Raw genomic sequence first — 17,324 nt, 5'->3', positions numbered from 1 at the left:
AAAGGGCAGTGGTCGTAGTACAGTGCATGTTTAAATTTCATGTAAACAAACAATGTATTTTGTTGTGCACGTCGTTATGAGTTCCATATCGAACAGGACACAGCACAATGATCACCGCCCTTTAAACTTTAACAATGTTAACCGTGGTGAAGTCCAGTCAAACTTCTTCTTGACAGATTTTTAAAAAAATGACAAATTTTCTAAAATATAGGTGAATTCATGCAAGTTAAAATTAAATAGCTTATTTTATATTTTGTTGATTAGAAATAACTGTGTTGTAATATGTATAACATAAACATCAGCAATAGTATTCTATATATACTGTAGCATCAATAAATGAATCCAGAAGTTAGAAAAGATGAATTTCATCTTTTTCAGAAATTTTAGTGTTAATTATTTTGATTATTATCTTTGCTCTAACTGAAATATTTTGTTCACATGTTTATTTGAGGATTTAGTCTATTTTCTGTATGTGTTTTAGTATACTTGGAAAGTTGCACATAGATTTTTAACTTACTTTGATAGAGTGAAAGTAAAATATTATTTATAGTGTGAGTAGAAAGGAATGGATACGATGTTTAGGTGGTGTTTGCTCATTATTTAAATTGTGTACAATCATGATTCTGTAATTATTTGAATCTGATCGTTTCTATTGTGGAAATCATACATGTACCATTAGAATGCACACTACACACTACTATTAATTTGGAATCAGCTTTTTCTGTGTCAGTTAAACGCCTCGTCTTCACACCTCAGTTAAAGATGCAATTTGGATAACGAGTTTATATTTGAGTAAATTATGAAGTATACAAAAATGCATTTATTCTAAATTTTATAAATTATATACAGTATTCAAATCTAGATTGGTATTTTAGTGAATGACTGTTTTTTTTTTTTGTGAATGACCAAACATGTCAAGATAAATTAAACATAGATACTAAAAAGATTTTGATAGTTATCCATGGTGCATCTTTTACAGTTATATTTCATTCCCATGTTCATTTTTTTTTAAAAAGTATAAATTATTATTGTAGAAGTTGCAGTGCGTTTAGAAAACTTAGTGTAGTTAAAACAGTTCCTTGTCAAATTATATCATGTCTGTTGATAGTAATATAGTATTCATCGAAGAATAGATACACTTTCTACACATGTAACATGGAAATGAAGACATGACATAATGGTAGATTGGCATAAGGTATAAGCTGAATTCTGTTTTTACTGAAATATATGCAAATAAAAGTTTCTTTTTTAACACAACATTATTTCTTTTCTTTTTTTCTCCGCTGTCGACTTTGTCGAGCGGGGCTTATCATATGAGTGACTTTTCTGGCAGCCTCTGCCGTCTGCCTCCACTTTTGACTTTTTCGACTTCTTCTTGAAAACTAAGTTTGATGGCTTTGATATTATACATATAGGTACCTCATGTGAACCGATCTCAGATTTGTTCATTTTGTGATATCTTCAATTTCCTTATTAGTCACCGTTTGGAATACGGGGACTTATAATTTGGTCTCCGTGCTTCCGTCAGTCCGGACTGATTCCGTTCATTCTTTGCATGTGCCTAGTACTTTATGTGGGACATATGCACATGCAGTGATTTAGCGATTCGATTCAAAATGGCCGACTGGCAGCCATCTTGTTTTTTGAAAATGTAGTATTTTAGTTTTCATTCAAACTTGGTACATAGATTATACATGTTAGGATACATGTCCATGACAATTTCTTTCACAATTGGATCAAAGATGGCCAACTGGCAGACACCTTGTTTGTTTTTTTAAATGTGATATCTTGGACATGCTTTAACACATGTTTGAATTTGATGTAAGTAAACAATCTATATGTCACTTGGGACTCAAGTTTCAAGGACATGCTCTCGACAACCCCTCCACTTTAATATGGTGAGCACAAAGAGAACTTTTAAAAATTTAACGGGGACTGTGTCATTTTCAATGACTTGTTGAAATGTGCATTGTTAACAGCAAAGCTATCTTAGCCGAGAGGCTGCTTGTCTATAATTACAGTGAATTTTTAAATTAAAATCTTTAAGTGCATTGTTTTACCTAATGTTTGAGATTTAAAGTTTAGATCAATGCAGAAATCGTAACATGTTCAGACTTAGATCATGAATCTTTATAATTGATCATTATGCAAACATTGTTTATAACCTACATCTGGTGCATTTTAAATATGCAAATGCTATGAAAACAATAGCAGCACATTTCCAAATATTCATGATTAGTACACGCATGTTGTAAGTGATTCATGTATTATGAAATAATATCAATATTTATGGCATATTCCATTTTAACAGAGGGGCATACGAAATTAGTGTGTCATTTGGTTGAGAGAACTCGCTAATTGCATTAACTAGTAGGACACGTACCCCATCGTCTGATAATAAGATTATATGTGTTGCCGATCGACCAATGAGAACGTGGTGTTTCGATAACGCATATGTATCTTTCATATATAAGTGGAGGTGCAGAAAGCAATCTTGTACCACCAAAGCTCCGAATACTTCTGGCATGATTAGGCCATGTGAAAAGAGGATTAAAGATGGATGGATGACGACGGAATACCTGAGCTCAAAGAACAGATGAGTCGTGACAGATTGCAGACAACAGTTTCTATCACTCTTGACAACATATGCAAATTCTGAGGCTCACTCCAAGCTTTCGTTGTTGGATAGTATCGATTATGTTGAATTTGTGTGATTAGCTAACAATGTGAGGGGGGGGGGGCATATTTGCATTGGGGAGTAAACGTCTAGAATTCTACATTTGTCATCCTAATGCTCACTAGGCTAGACCTGATGTGTGGCTGTTCATTTGCCGGGCTTTCAGCATTCAAAGTAGAGTATATTGCGCACAATCGGAGGGGCGTAAATCTGTTGGTCGTGTACTGTTCTGTCCAAAGTCAAACAAATCGCAACACCTTTGTCATAGAGGATTACCATGTGATGACTGGAACCTATCCTCACTCAATGTCTGTAATTTGGTTCTTGTCTATTGGTATGCGTAACAAATAAAGTGACGTTAATGCAATTCTTGAACCTCAAACAATGTTTATTATTCCGTATAATCGGACCTATAGTTCATTCAAAGCGGAGCTGATCATTTAACATGTCCTGATTCAACTTTTCATTTTCTAAAACCGTAAAGTTATCTATACACTCACATATATCACAACAAAAAAACAAGAGACTGTATGCAAGTTCAGCTCGGAAAAAACGCATTTCTTAAATAGATTGATGTGCGAGCGCCGTCTCGTTTTGATTTGAACGAGATTGATTTCATAGGAGAACAGCTAATTTTATAAATATGTTTATGTATATAAATATTAACACGGATATGTTGAGTTATTATCAGAGATAACAATTGACTTAGGTGATTTCCCCGCTCACTTCCACTAACGTTTGCCGCAACAATTGAATGATATGATTTGAACTTGATTTTTTATAAAGTTCAATTTCAATATGCCAAATTTTCACATGCTTGGTGTGTATGACGTTGAGACACTCTCGTCAAATGTGTACAGCACACTATTAGGCGTGGAAACACTCAAAATAATTTGGTGTTTGTCAAGTCTCACGCCACTACGACACTGTGACGTTTGTTTGTTTTGTTTTTACTCGTGATCATGTGTGATGAATTTGTTTTTGCGTATCTGTTAATCGACTTAATTAGCTGAATAGCTGTGTTATGTCTGGCACCGTTTAGGCCATGCACGGTTACTAAAAACCCGTAGTAACCGTGGGCCATGTGAAATTTTGGACGGAACTTGGCTCAGTGATTTGGAACTAATTACGAGATAACCGTCGCTATTCGGACTACTATTTCTGACAGTTGGTATTCGTAGTTATTAATGTAGTGAACGATTAATCAAAAGATATGACGTATTCAGTACTTAGTGTGATTGGCTTTATGATTGAAGGTTACGCCCTAGAGTCTTTTTACTTTTACGTTTTGTAATTGGTTAGAGTTTTGAAAATGAATAAAGTTGTTTTAGTTGGTCTTGGCGAGTACACCAGAAGATACGTAGTCCAGTCCTGGAGAGTCTTGGGGCGAGTCTTGACAGTCTTGGGCGAGTCTTGGGTCAGCCTTGCGATAGTCTTGGGGACTTTTCCCCAGGGCGCTGTGTCTTATAGAGTGCTCGACTGATCGACTAAGACGAAAGTTGAAACGTATTTCGTTGTGTGTGTCTTATTTGTCTGTAAAGATAAGTGACTTTCCCGATCCCGCACCCCGAGGGGACGCGATATAGAGACGAGACGAGATTCCCCCCTGACAAGTGTGGAGAACCCAGAAGAGAAGAATTCCCCCTGATACATGCATGAAATGGTGTCAATGCGAATGTATGTATGCAGTTTACGGATTCGAATCGAGTTTAAGCGATCATTAGAAAAATTAGAAAAAACATTTATTATTGTTAGAACCCATGCATGACATGTTTTAATACTTCAATAAATTTGATTAAAATGACAAAGTGTTTAAATGTATAAAGATTGTACAAGTAAAGTGCAATTTCCACATCAAGACACTGTGGTTATTTATCCCACGACTAGACCTGTTGACCAATCAAACGTTTACATTTATTGAAACAACACTGACTTTGAAAAGTACTGCAGTAAGGTCTTTAAAAACTACAAGACAATAAAAAATGATTAATAGTGAAAAATAAAGTAAGGACACAAATTACAAAGTTACATTTACAAATTACAAGATTCACTGGCAATTAAGCATTCGAAAATACATTACAATATATCTATAACTATACTAACTATTTTGAAACATTCTTTGATAAATTGTGCCGTACTGCGAAGACTCATTATAGAAATAAATTTAATATGAACTGACAGGTTACTGAAATTATTTATGTGTTTGGTCATATCTTTAACTAGAGACTTTCTTAGTTGTTTGTAATTTAGATATGATATTATTAGATTAATTTCATCTTCAATTTCTCTTTTTGGTTTCGTGCGCCGGGCAGATTCAATTTCGTTGAGTGATGTTGATTCCCTAAATCTAGTTCAATGTGTCTGTTATGTAATTTTCGAATTCTAATTTTTCTTTCAGTAACAATAAATTTGCTAGTGCTTCTTTGAATGTTCTATCAGAGCTCAGGGTGACGCCGAGATAACTGAATGTTTTTGTCAGGTTTAATTCGATTCGCTGCCTTCAAAAATAAATAGATTATCTCTTAGAGCCTTATGCATTGTCATATTACCTGTAACCCCACATTTGATTAATTGTTTGTATAAACCGTCACGCAAGACGCCGTCAAAGGACTTGCTCTGGTCCACAAAGCATACATAAAGTAGTTGTTGTTTCTTATTCTGTTTTGATGTTTTTTTTATTATTATTTTCAACTTCCCGTGATTTGTTGTGACGCAGATATTTATTCACCATTATATTTAAGATAAAGAGGCTGTCTGATGTGCGATGGTTTTTTTACGAAAGACAATTGGTGATTAGAGAGAATGTTTCTCGTGTAAAAGAAATCTGTTAATCTTTTATTTAGTACATTTGTGAATAGTTTCTCAAGACAACTTGATATGGCGGTTGTTCTATAATTGGATGGGTTAGATTTAGAACCAGATTTATGTATTAGAACTAGTATACCATTACTCTATTTGCCGCATAAACAATTTTAAATAATTTAAGGATGGCATCTATCAAGTAAAACTGACCAATTTTAAATATTTAGTTTTATATCTTCCACCGATGCTTTATTATTTTTCAAAGCTGTTATTGAATTTATGATTTCACTTTTTGTTATTGGTCTGAATTTTTTGCATCGGATTATAAGCCGTAACTCATTCTCAGGGAGACAAGGAAAGCATACAATAAATCATATGTATATAAAGAGCCGCCATCTTATAACATTCCAACATTGTGAACTAATCTAACAAAAAAAAAAAAAAAACAATTCTAACATGCATTTTTCATCAATATTTGATGCCCTTTCTTAGAAAAAGTCGGTGACCCTATATTTTTATTTCAGAATCTTTAACATTACAGTAACCCAATCCCTCTAGCTGGATTTCTGAGTATTTTTAGTGGCAGCAAACTACCCTAAGTAGGCATTCACTTTTTACACCCTCCGGAAATCAGTTATCTAGCGTGTTTAGAGTGTGTTATGATCCTCGCTTTGGACTCAATTCCCGCGCGTGCGCAAGTGACGACCCCCGCTTTAACTAACTTTGAATTAAAGGAAATATTACTATGACGTTGTGTGTTTCATGACTTCATTAAATAACATGTTTTTTTATCTGATAAATAGGCATGTTTATTTCAAGCATTAACAATGTGTTTACCATATTCTGTTTATACTTATCAATTTAAATCGATGGTCTGTGGAATAATATAGGTAACGGGATGAGCACATAATACGTGAATATGGCTGATCAAATTATTGAAATGTTGGAAACTGTTTGAATACATTATATTCAATATATACTACAGCTCACATTTCAATAGGATGACGTTATGGGTGGTTTGGGTAATACCGTCCTGTAATGGAACGAAGAGCGACTAGTCTGTAATGGAATGACAATATCGCTTGGCCAATTAAATAATTGAAATGTTCAAAACTATTTGAATATATTTTATTAGTTATATTTAATAGCTCCCATATCAATGCAAGTAAATAGAGCGAGGTTAAAGGGTGGTTTGGGTCATACCGTTCTGTAATGGAATGAAGAGCGACTTGTCTCTAATGGAGTGACAAGATAGCTTGGCCAATTAAATAATTGAAATGTTCAAAACTATTTGAATATATTTTATTAATTATATTTAATAGCTCCCATATCAATGCAAGTAAATAGAGCGAGGTTAAAGGGTGGTTTGGTTCATACCGTCCTGTAATGGAATGAAGAGCGACTCGTCTGTAATGGAATGACACGATCGCTTGGCCAATTAAATAATTGAAATGTTCAAAACTGTTTGAATATATTTTATTAATTATATTTAATAGCTCCCATATCAATGCAAGTAAATAGAGCGAGGTTAAAGAGTGGTTTGGGTCATACCGTCCTGTAATGGAATGAAGAGCGATTTGTCTCTAATGGAATGACACGATAGCTTGGCCAATTAAATAATTGAAATGTTCAAAACTGTTTGAATATATTGTATTAATTATATTTAATAGCTCCCATGTCAAATCGAGTAAATAGAGCGAGTTTAGAGGGTGGTTTGGGTTATACCGCTCTGTAATGGAATGAAGAGCGACTTGTCTCTAATGGAATGACACGATCGCTTGGCCAATTAAATAATTGAAATGTTCAAAATTGTTTGAATGTATTTTAATAATTATATTTAATAGCTCCCATGTCAATTCAAGTAAATAGAGCGACGTTAGAGGGTGGTTTGGGTCATACCGTCCTGTAATGAAGAGCGACTCGTCTGTAATGGAATGACACGATCGCTTGGCAAATTAAATAATTGAAATGTTTAAAACTGTTTGAATATATTTTAATAATTATATTTAATAGCTCCCATGCCAATTCAAGTAAATAGAGCGACGTTAGAGGGTGGTTTTAGTCATACCGTCCTGTAATGGAATGAAGAGCGACTCGTCTGTAATGGAATGACACGATCGCTTGGCAAATTAAATAATTGAAATGTTCAAAACTGTTTGAATATATTGTATTAAATATATTTAATAGCTCCCATATCAATTCAAGTAAATAGAGCGACGTTAGAGGGTGGTTTGGGTCATACCGTCCTGTAATGGAATGAAGAGCGACTCGTCTGTAATGGAATGACGCGATCGCTTGGCCAATTAAATTAATGAAATGTTCAAAACTGTTTGAATATATTGTATTAAATATATTTAATAGCTCCCATATCAATTCAAGTAAATAGAGCGACGTTAGAGAGTGGTTTGGGTCATACCGTCCTGTAATGAAATGAAGAGCGACTCGTCTCCAATGGAATGAACAAAAAAAAAACGCTAGACTAATTAAATATTTGAAATGTTCAAACGATAGCAAGGCATTGTATTTTATATATTTTTTAGCTTTCATGCCAAAGACATGAAATACATAGACGTCAGTAATCGGTTAATGGCATGACGTGGGCGCGTTTCACTCCGCCGCTAACAGTGTGAGTGCGTATGGTGCCAGGAAAGATTGTGTAAATGAACAGTGTATCGACCAAGGCTGTCGCTTTTACAAAAACGGTCTTCGAACGAGCAAACTCTTTCGTAACGGTTCGTAAATTCGCTAAACCTAACGGTATTTTCCGTTAGAGCGTGTATCCAGCACTTATCAGGTGATCACACGTCACGTGACCGCTCTCTAATGGAACGCTCTGTAATGGAACGGACGCGCTCTAATGGAATGGCTCGAGCTAGGTCTATTCGTATGAAACTCTGCAACTTTTTTTAGCAACACGTTTATTTCCAAAACATACGAGGCAGTGATAAACATAATGCGTTTATAAATCGAATAGTTACAAATAAACAAATATTACAATAAAAATATAAAAGTTACAGAAAGCTAACGAAATAAATACACGAACGCTAACATGACGCAAAACAAGTTGCAGAAGATAGTTACGTTTTTGCAAAATGTTGTAAATATTACTTTTTTAGTGAAAACTGTAATTCGACATCGGACACCAAACTGATTCCAGATTACGTATCAAGGCATGTGTAAACTCATTAATTCATCACTATAATGAACAAACAAACAAGTCGAAGGTTTGGTAGTGAATGACTTGTTTGTTCATGGTATTTTAATGCAGCTGGACATTGCTCTTAAACCTCTTTACATTGGCGTAACGTGTTCACAACTGTTATTCTCTTATGTTGGCGTAAAGGACACAAAAAAACAGATGCAAATACGGTATATGTGATCAGATCTAGCGTGAGTGTACAGTAGTAAGAAAATACATAAAAGTGTTTGCAAAACCACCACAAAATTACAATCTGTCAAGCATGGTGATGAATTCAAACACATCTAATGCTTTCTATTCGATCTAATGAAAAATATTGTTAGAGCAATCTTTCAATTTGACAATGCATATATAGTAGCAATAAGGCCAGACTTTTTTTATTCTTTGTTTCTCGAGTTTTTATAAGGCAATGTTTTTGAGAAGGGCGGGGAAAAAATGAAATTAATCGGAGAGAAGAAATGAAATCAAATTTTATTCCATGTATAACCTTTTTTCTCATTGGAACCAGCTTCCAAGTCGCCTAGGGCAGTTATTCGTCGATAATAATGTTGGATAAAATTCGATAGTAAATTTAATCTAATCTAATTTAAAAGATTCCTCTCATTAGTAAATAGTGCCCTCACTCCACAATATTTAGAATGATTGGTTGGTCAAAAGTTTGATGAGTCAGGTGCATCTCTTGGCTAAGCTTGTTGTACATAGATGCAAATGAGTATAGGAACCATTATTGTTGTAGGGTGTACTGGGAGGGGTGGAGGATTTCATGTTTGTAATGACTGGTTGTAATGCGGTATCTCGTTGTTTTCAAGATGCAGCCTGATATTTGTTGCTTTCCAGTTAGCCAGCCATAGCCTCATTTGCATATCTTTAATCAACATTGACGCTACCGTTGACATTTGAATGGGCGATATTACTTCCACGGGGACATGTATTTTCAGCGCTAAAATTCAGGTTTAAAATACTGTGATCTCAAATAAAAAACATTCACACACAAGGAGTATGTTTAGAAATGTACCAAATTCTAATTTTATTGACAATCTGATGTTTATTTTCTGAAATAAGAGACGTCAAAACGAACAATCGTCAGTAATAGTATTTCACGGCAGACTTCTGGCTGATTTACTCAAAAAATAATCAACATGAGAAAAAGACACTTTGCGGGAAGGTAACATACTACGTAATGCACCGAAATAAGTACTTACTATATTTTTAAATCCTTGCGTTATGCAACGTGTCAAAATTAACCGTCACGAAGTCATTGCCGATGAACGCAAGGGCCACCACTTCCGCGGAATTAGGTCATGACCTCACATAGAACGGCTATTGAAAATGCTGGAAGGTGGGGGTGTACAAGCATTATCTCTAAGACAAACACATTATTACATGGATTATTTTATGGATCTTAAACGAAATAATTTTGTTTACACTAATTTATTAGTGTTATGGTAATTTTATATTTAAATACTGTTCATCGGGTAATAAATATAAAGAAAAATGCAGGAATAACAAAGAAGTAAACACCCCCCCCCCCCCGCACAGCAGATACCTACTGTGCGTGTGTGTGTGTGTGTGTGTGTGGATGCCATAAAACAGAACTTTCCATCATACATTCTGCAAAAACAATATAGAAAAATACAGCCAAAAAGTTCAATGTTTCTCAGCTTGAAATATAAAAAAACATGTATACTTTCAATAGCAAGGCTAGTTTAAAATAAAATCCAATATCTGAAATTCATTTTTATGATACGAAATAAGCCGGCATACAATAACACATTCGCGCATAAATGTGATCACGTGATCCGTAATATAACAGGCGTGCTTGATTGATGTTTTATTGCATGTTGGACATTATGAAATTGAATAAATTATAAAAAAGAATTTCATCTTCTTGCATGCCTAAGCATATGTTTGTTACAAACGAAGTAATGGTTTCACTAAATTACCGAATTAAGTATTCAAACATAACTTAGCAACGTGTACCATTAAATATACACGTATAAGCAATGATATACCAAAATGGCAAGCAATTTAAACACAAATTGAGAGCGAGTAGAGAATGGTTAAACTGGTCCAAAAAGATCAAAGTTGCGGCGCTTTGACTTAAAATTGTGTTTTCCATAAAAAATGCTAATGTTAAAATGGTCGAAATCTCAAAGCAAAGCAAAAGTTAATGAGCAAGAAAATATTCAGTCATGAACCATTCTCATTAGTTTTGCTATGTCACCATCATCATCATCATCAGGGTAGATATCTTGATCATCCTGTTCTTCAATCCATACGTGTTGCTCTACTAATTCTGTCAAATCGGGGTCATCTTCTAAGGTATCAATTTCTTCAATTCTGTTGTTTTCCATTTCCAATAATTCCTCCATTAAAAGTGTTTCCGCAAGTTCTTGGTCTGAATTTCGCACATTAGCCGTGATCACTGGTGGAGAATCAGTTTCCATTGCTTTTGGACAAATTCCATGTTTCTTGGAACCATTACAAGCTCCTGTATTATGTGGATTGTTACACCCAAGACACAAACAAGCTGGTCCACAAAATCCATGGATTTTGTAGCACTTACAACATCGATTGGTACAGGTTGGTGCTTTCTTACACCGGCATCCCTTTGTAAGTAGAGCAACAGTATTGGAAATTTTTTTAATGTTTTCATCACTGTCCCACACAATACAAAGATTACCATCAGTGCCAACCTTGTATCCATGCAAGTGCAAATCTGGAAAATCAACTACAGTTTGGTCAGCTTGTGCCCATAGCTGAGAAACCCAGCAAGATCTTTTCCAGTGTAGCTCAAGCGCATCAAACGACTGACTGAGCTCATCTTCGTACTGGATTCGCGGCCACATACGTTCCCTTATTTCGTTTAGCCATTTCTGATGATTTGCAAGTGCATTACAGCTGCTATCCTCTAATTTCCGATACAGTTGTGCTGGTGTGTTTTCCTCAAAAGCTGTTAAATGCTTCTTAAAATAAACACTACCAACAAGTCTAACAAATGCAAGTAGGCCATCTTTTAATTTATCCTGGCACGTATCAGACAATGTACCTGGATGTGTGGACACACCTGTAATGAATTCACAATACTGGTAAAATATATTGTAAAATGATCCTTTCCCTAACCCAGCAAAGAATGATACAAAATCACATCCTGTGCACATGAATAATGTTTGCATGATTTTACCAATCATGTCAAGTCGTGTGTGCTGCAAGTCAGGATCAAGATTTAGGGCTGATTTTAATTCAGACATGCTAATATATTTTAGATTGGTAGGATCATTATCCAATTGAACATATATCTCTTTTTGTGAGTGTTTATACAATAGGGGCAGTAACGCGTGATACGTGTCTGTATCAGGTGAAAATATCACTCCTTGATTATACTGTGAACTCAATGCATGTAAAATACACCGACTATCTGCTTCCTCGTGATTACTTTGAGCAATCCATTCATTTGTAATACCTGTAGCATCAACACACATAGAACTGTCCTTTTTATTTCCATCAAACCCACCAGCTGTTATAAAACGTTGGTCGCCTTGTAATAATGGGGCCACCAATTTCAGACACTCCTCAGATAGGAAATTCACTAATTTTCATTTATTGGGACGGCAACCAATAAACTTTCTCCAATTAGTGGGCACTGGGGTTTCTCTCTGAACTAAATCAATTTCCACGTCTGTATTAACATTCTTGTCCCGTCTTTGTCTTTCAATGTCCTTAGGACTGACACCCAAATGCTGAGGATCGTCAAATATTAAATGGACTTCAAAACAAAACCTATTGTAATGGGGAACAATCCATCTCCGAACAAAAAACTCAGCATAATGGGCAAAGGTTCGATGTGAAGCAAGAGGGGCCTTATTGATTAGAAACATTCCATCATATATCATAAACTTTGCTCTCCATTCAGGGGGTAAACTCTCTTTCATAATATCACTGTATCTGGTCTTAAGAATTTTTGTTGTATTGCTCTTTTGACTTTTATATGGCAACCCATCAGATAATGAAATTGCCCTGGGAAAAGTAACAAACTGTTCAAGTGTCTTTACTGGTTCGCCTGTTTTTTTTTGAATGTGCTATCTGTTTTTTTAAGCAGGCAGTGACCATTCTATGGTCATTATCTCCTTTTTTTGACTTGACTATTTGTTTTACTTTACCGGAAAAGGTTTTCAAATGGCGTTTACGAACTGGAGCTCCAGTACTTGGCTGAAACATGATACGAACTCTGACATATGCAAGAAAATCCTGTTTGCTTATTTCCCGACAAGACAATAAATCTTGCTGGACTAATTTCTCTGCAACTTCTCCAGTGAATACATTGAGTACACCCCTATATAAAAATAAACTCCAGACAAAAAAGATGAGTGTAATATAAACTTCTGTAATCCTCAATAATTTATAATATAACAAAACAACATCAGTAGTGGCACACTTGGTATTCTGCAAGATAAAATAAAAAAAAATATGAATAAATAATTTGTAAACACATTCCACAATTTGAAACGAAAAAAACAGAAATTGGGAAGGATCATTGTAGCCCATAGCAACCAGTTTACGGTATTTATCAATAATCTCCTTCAAATCCAATATTGTAGAATTTGTGTGGTAATTACCACCCTTTTAACTATTCTATGTAATGTGTATGTACATTTTAATATAATATTGGGAGTATAACAATTTTATGTGAGGTGATGAGATGTTAAATATCAAACTTTGTATTTTTTATCAACTGGAATTTTAATATTTGTACTTATTTGTAAAATTATGGAAATTCATTTTGTAGTTACCAAGGTATAAATATTGAAGCCCCTCCCCATATATGTATACTTGAACTAGAACGGCTTGCTACTTTGGGGCATGTCAATTTTTATTACATAAAATCACTAGTTGCTATAGAAAGTGTACTTATGAATATATATAACACCTAAAAAACAAACTTAACACGTAAGTTAACCGCACCGTCTCAGGCCCCACATTGACCTGACTAAAGTTGACCTCAATTGACCTAATTTATATAATGGCGCCAACGCGGTATAGTGGGAGAAATTGCTCGTTTTCAGAAAATCGCCAAATATTCTACAGAAATTTTGAAAACTTGAAACTTCAGGGAATAATTGCCTATACCCTTTGCTTAGTCCCCATATATTTGTTATAAATCAAAATTCTTGCGTTATGGTAGGTGTCACTTTTAAAGTTGGGGCGAAATCGTGAGCGTATTTTACCACAGCGGTTCCTATTTTCTAATTTACGAAAATATTTCATTGAAACCACTCTAAAAAATTACATATTCGGCAAGGATGAGATACTAACCTGTTGTGTAGCAAAAATCAGGAAGCTGCGTTGGCCGGTTTTGCTTAAATCACGGTTTCAATATGACCACAAGTCACAGCAGAAATTTGCCGGGAACAGAGTGATACAAATGTACTGGTCTGGAATTTCGAATTAGAATACTGTATAAATTATGTTAATGAGGCTTTGGCTGGCTAACTGCTTTCTTGGTTGTTCAATTGTGGCTAAAATTTGTGTGGTGGGTGGAAGATGTGTTTATTGTTTGTTGAGTCATTGTTTAGACACCCTGCAGCTTGAAATGGTATGGTCCAAATCCAAATTCGATATGGTGGTGTTGAATATCTGTGCGATATGGCAGTGTCGTCTAAAAAACACGCATCAAAATGATTTCTGTTTACTTATTTACTGTTGTAGATCCTGAGAACTAGCCATTGAATATGATGTCGGGAATAAATGGTTTTCTGAACAAGCTTTATTAATTATTGCTGGCAATATTCCAGTATGAATTGGGAGCAAACTGTGACACCAAATCTAGTCGTTGTATTGTTATGCTTCTAAAATATTTTTTTTTTAAATAAAATAAATTAAATAGAAATATTATGTGTATTTTTGTATGTGGAAACATGGCTTGCCCACTAACAAATATAAAGAAGTGTGGTCTGCAGTTCTTTTTTTTATTTTTTTTTTATTTGTGAAAAAAACTGGAGTGTAAACAATAAAACACTCACAGTGCAAGGCTAGTTCACCAACATGTCTATTCTCTTGCTTGAGTGTGAAAGTACATGGTTTAGTGACTACCTCTCATATTTTTAAATTTTAGAATTTTTTTTATTTGGGAAGGTTCTTCTATAAAAAATAGAACATATATATATATATATTAGGTAATTACTAAAATATGTTTGGATATTTAGAGTACTAACAAATTCCCACTTCCGGTCCGGTTAGACTTAAAATACACCACGAATATTCACTTTTGAGATATAATTTTTGGTATGTATTGGTTCTTGGATATTTCAGCTTCGTCGTCCTGTACTTCATTTAGTAATTCGAACTTCCCAGATTGCGTAAAAACTTCATCGAAAACGCCTTAGGTAACGACCGCTTAGGTACGTGTAGACTGGCAAAGTCGGGATTTGAAAATAAAATTGTAGTCCTTTTAGCGTGATCGCGAAAACTAACCTGACCGCTAAATAAATCCCGACTGGACGCATGTCTGGGCATTTGACTGCTATTAATTATTCATGATGTCATTGATTATTCATGAGTGGGTGTGTGAAAGTAAATATGAACCCCCTTTAAAGGTTGATCCGATTCCATCGCAGAGATGGATACTTTAACTTTCTAGATTGCGTAAAAACTTCATCGAAAACGCCTTAGGTAACGACCGCTTAGGTACGTGTAGACTGGCAAAGTCGGGATTTGAAAATAAAATTGTAGTCCTTTTAGCGTGATCGCGAAAACTAACCTGACCGCTAAATAAATCCCGACTGGACGCATGTCTGGGCATTTGACTGCTATTAATTATTCATGATGTCATTGATTATTTATGAGTGGGTGTGTGAAAGTAAATATGAACCCCCTTTAAAGGTTGATCCGATTCCATCGCAGAGATGGATACTTTAACTTTCTAAGTGCGAAGGCAATACTTTCATCCATGTTTACCGAAAACAAGTCGATATAAATGTCCAACGTATATAAAGTAGTCTCTCAAAATCGCCGGGACTCAGAAGTGAAAGGTCACGTACATTAACATAGATAAGATATGATGTATACAATTGCACTCTGATTCGTTGTCAGTGCTGGTAAACATTCCGCTCCGGTTTTCACTCCAACGCAGGGGGTCGCCTGCAGATGCATCCAGATGGGATTTCTTTCGCGGCCACGCTAGTTTTTGCGATCACGCTAAAAAGGCCAAATTGACAATTATTTTTTTTATGTAAAACAAAAATGAAGTCCCGACTTTGCCAGTCTAAGGTACGTGCTCTGTAGTTTGTAGCACATGAACCTAAAAACGTTAGGTAATCAAATTCACAAGAAGTTGACTATCCCTTTAATTAGTTGTATTTCAATGCATTAGTAATAATGTAAATATATATATATATATATATATATATATATATATATATATATATATATATATATATATATATATATATATATATATATATATATATATATATATATATATATATATATATATATTCATATTTATATATTTCTTTATTTCATTGTTGAGACTGACTTATACATTTGTTACGTACTACAATTTATCTATATTGAAAAATGGTTATTGGGATTATTAATTTTAATAAACAACATTCAATATCCTTTGCAATACCAATAAGATCATAATGATAATGTTTCTTGGTTTTTGAAACTGTGGGCATTATCAGAGCATGGGTCTTATTTTGGAACTCCTGCCAGAGCAACTGCACAAATCATAAGGGCAAATAAATAGCTTCTAAGGATGGTATTCCCAGAATAGCGCAAGTTGTTATAGAAACATAAAACTTTAATTCTCAACAACTATGAAAGGACCAGTTATTGCGACAAAGCCCTACTGCCGGCGAGACCCACCCAATACGAAACCCACTTACCGCGAAAGCCACTTAATGAAATAAGGTTAAAGTGTAACTGAATTGGGACAATTGACTTTTTTTGTGTGCAAAATTTATTTATAAACAACATTATGAAAAAAAAATCAAGTGAAAAGGGTATATAAATTGGGTAAACAGTCAATGATATTCCGTGTCGCTTTCCGAGCACTGCATACGTATAGCGGCCATTGTGAGACGATGACAAGTTCCCCCCGTGACGTCACAAAGTACCCTTGTATGCTAATTAGGTACTCTAGTTGGAGCCTCGCTCTGAGTCGACCAAGAAACTGAACGTGGGCGTGTCCTTATCCAGAACATTATTATTGATCGTTTACTTAATTTATGTACATTTTTCACTTGATTTTTTTTCATAATGTTTTTATAAATAAAATTTGCACACAAAAAAAGTCAATTGTCCCAATTCAGTTACACTTTAAGTAGTCCATGCTGCTTACCGCCATGCCTTTGTTGCTAGGTGTCGTCTGTTAATGGTTAAACTGAATGATGAAATAAACCTCTTCCACCAAAGTCACGTGATATTTTAGGAATGTGTGGCATTGAAAATGTTTTAATTACAATACGTGACAAATGGAACTTTACTCAGAGTAGGTGTATGAAGTTTAAAACTTTTAAAGCGATAACAAATCTAGTGAAAAGCAACCATATTTCTAACTGCAGGAGCCATACAGGTTGGCATCGGCGTTCGGAGTTCTTTGTTGTTATCTGTTCAATACAATAATAAATATGATGGTGTCAA

General features: G+C 34.8%; 1 long non-coding RNA gene across 1 annotated transcript; it reads right to left on the bottom strand.

Moving 5' to 3' along the window:
• Positions 1–13,042: 13,042 nt before the first annotated feature.
• Positions 13,043–14,171, bottom strand: LOC144341917 (uncharacterized). The gene is made up of 2 exons (XR_013418674.2): positions 13,992–14,171; positions 13,043–13,121 (listed from the first exon to the last, which is right to left on the bottom strand). It is a non-coding gene; the product is annotated as an uncharacterized LOC144341917 (long non-coding RNA).
• Positions 14,172–17,324: the final 3,153 nt, after the last annotated feature.

The sequence above is a fragment of the Saccoglossus kowalevskii genome, chromosome 1, assembly GCF_978046115.1.
Source record: "Saccoglossus kowalevskii chromosome 1, keSacKowa6.1, whole genome shotgun sequence".
Taxonomy (NCBI): Eukaryota; Metazoa; Hemichordata; class Enteropneusta; family Harrimaniidae; genus Saccoglossus; species Saccoglossus kowalevskii.
The sequence above is the reverse complement of the archived record's forward strand: the minus strand, read 5'-3'. Positions and strand labels throughout refer to the sequence as shown.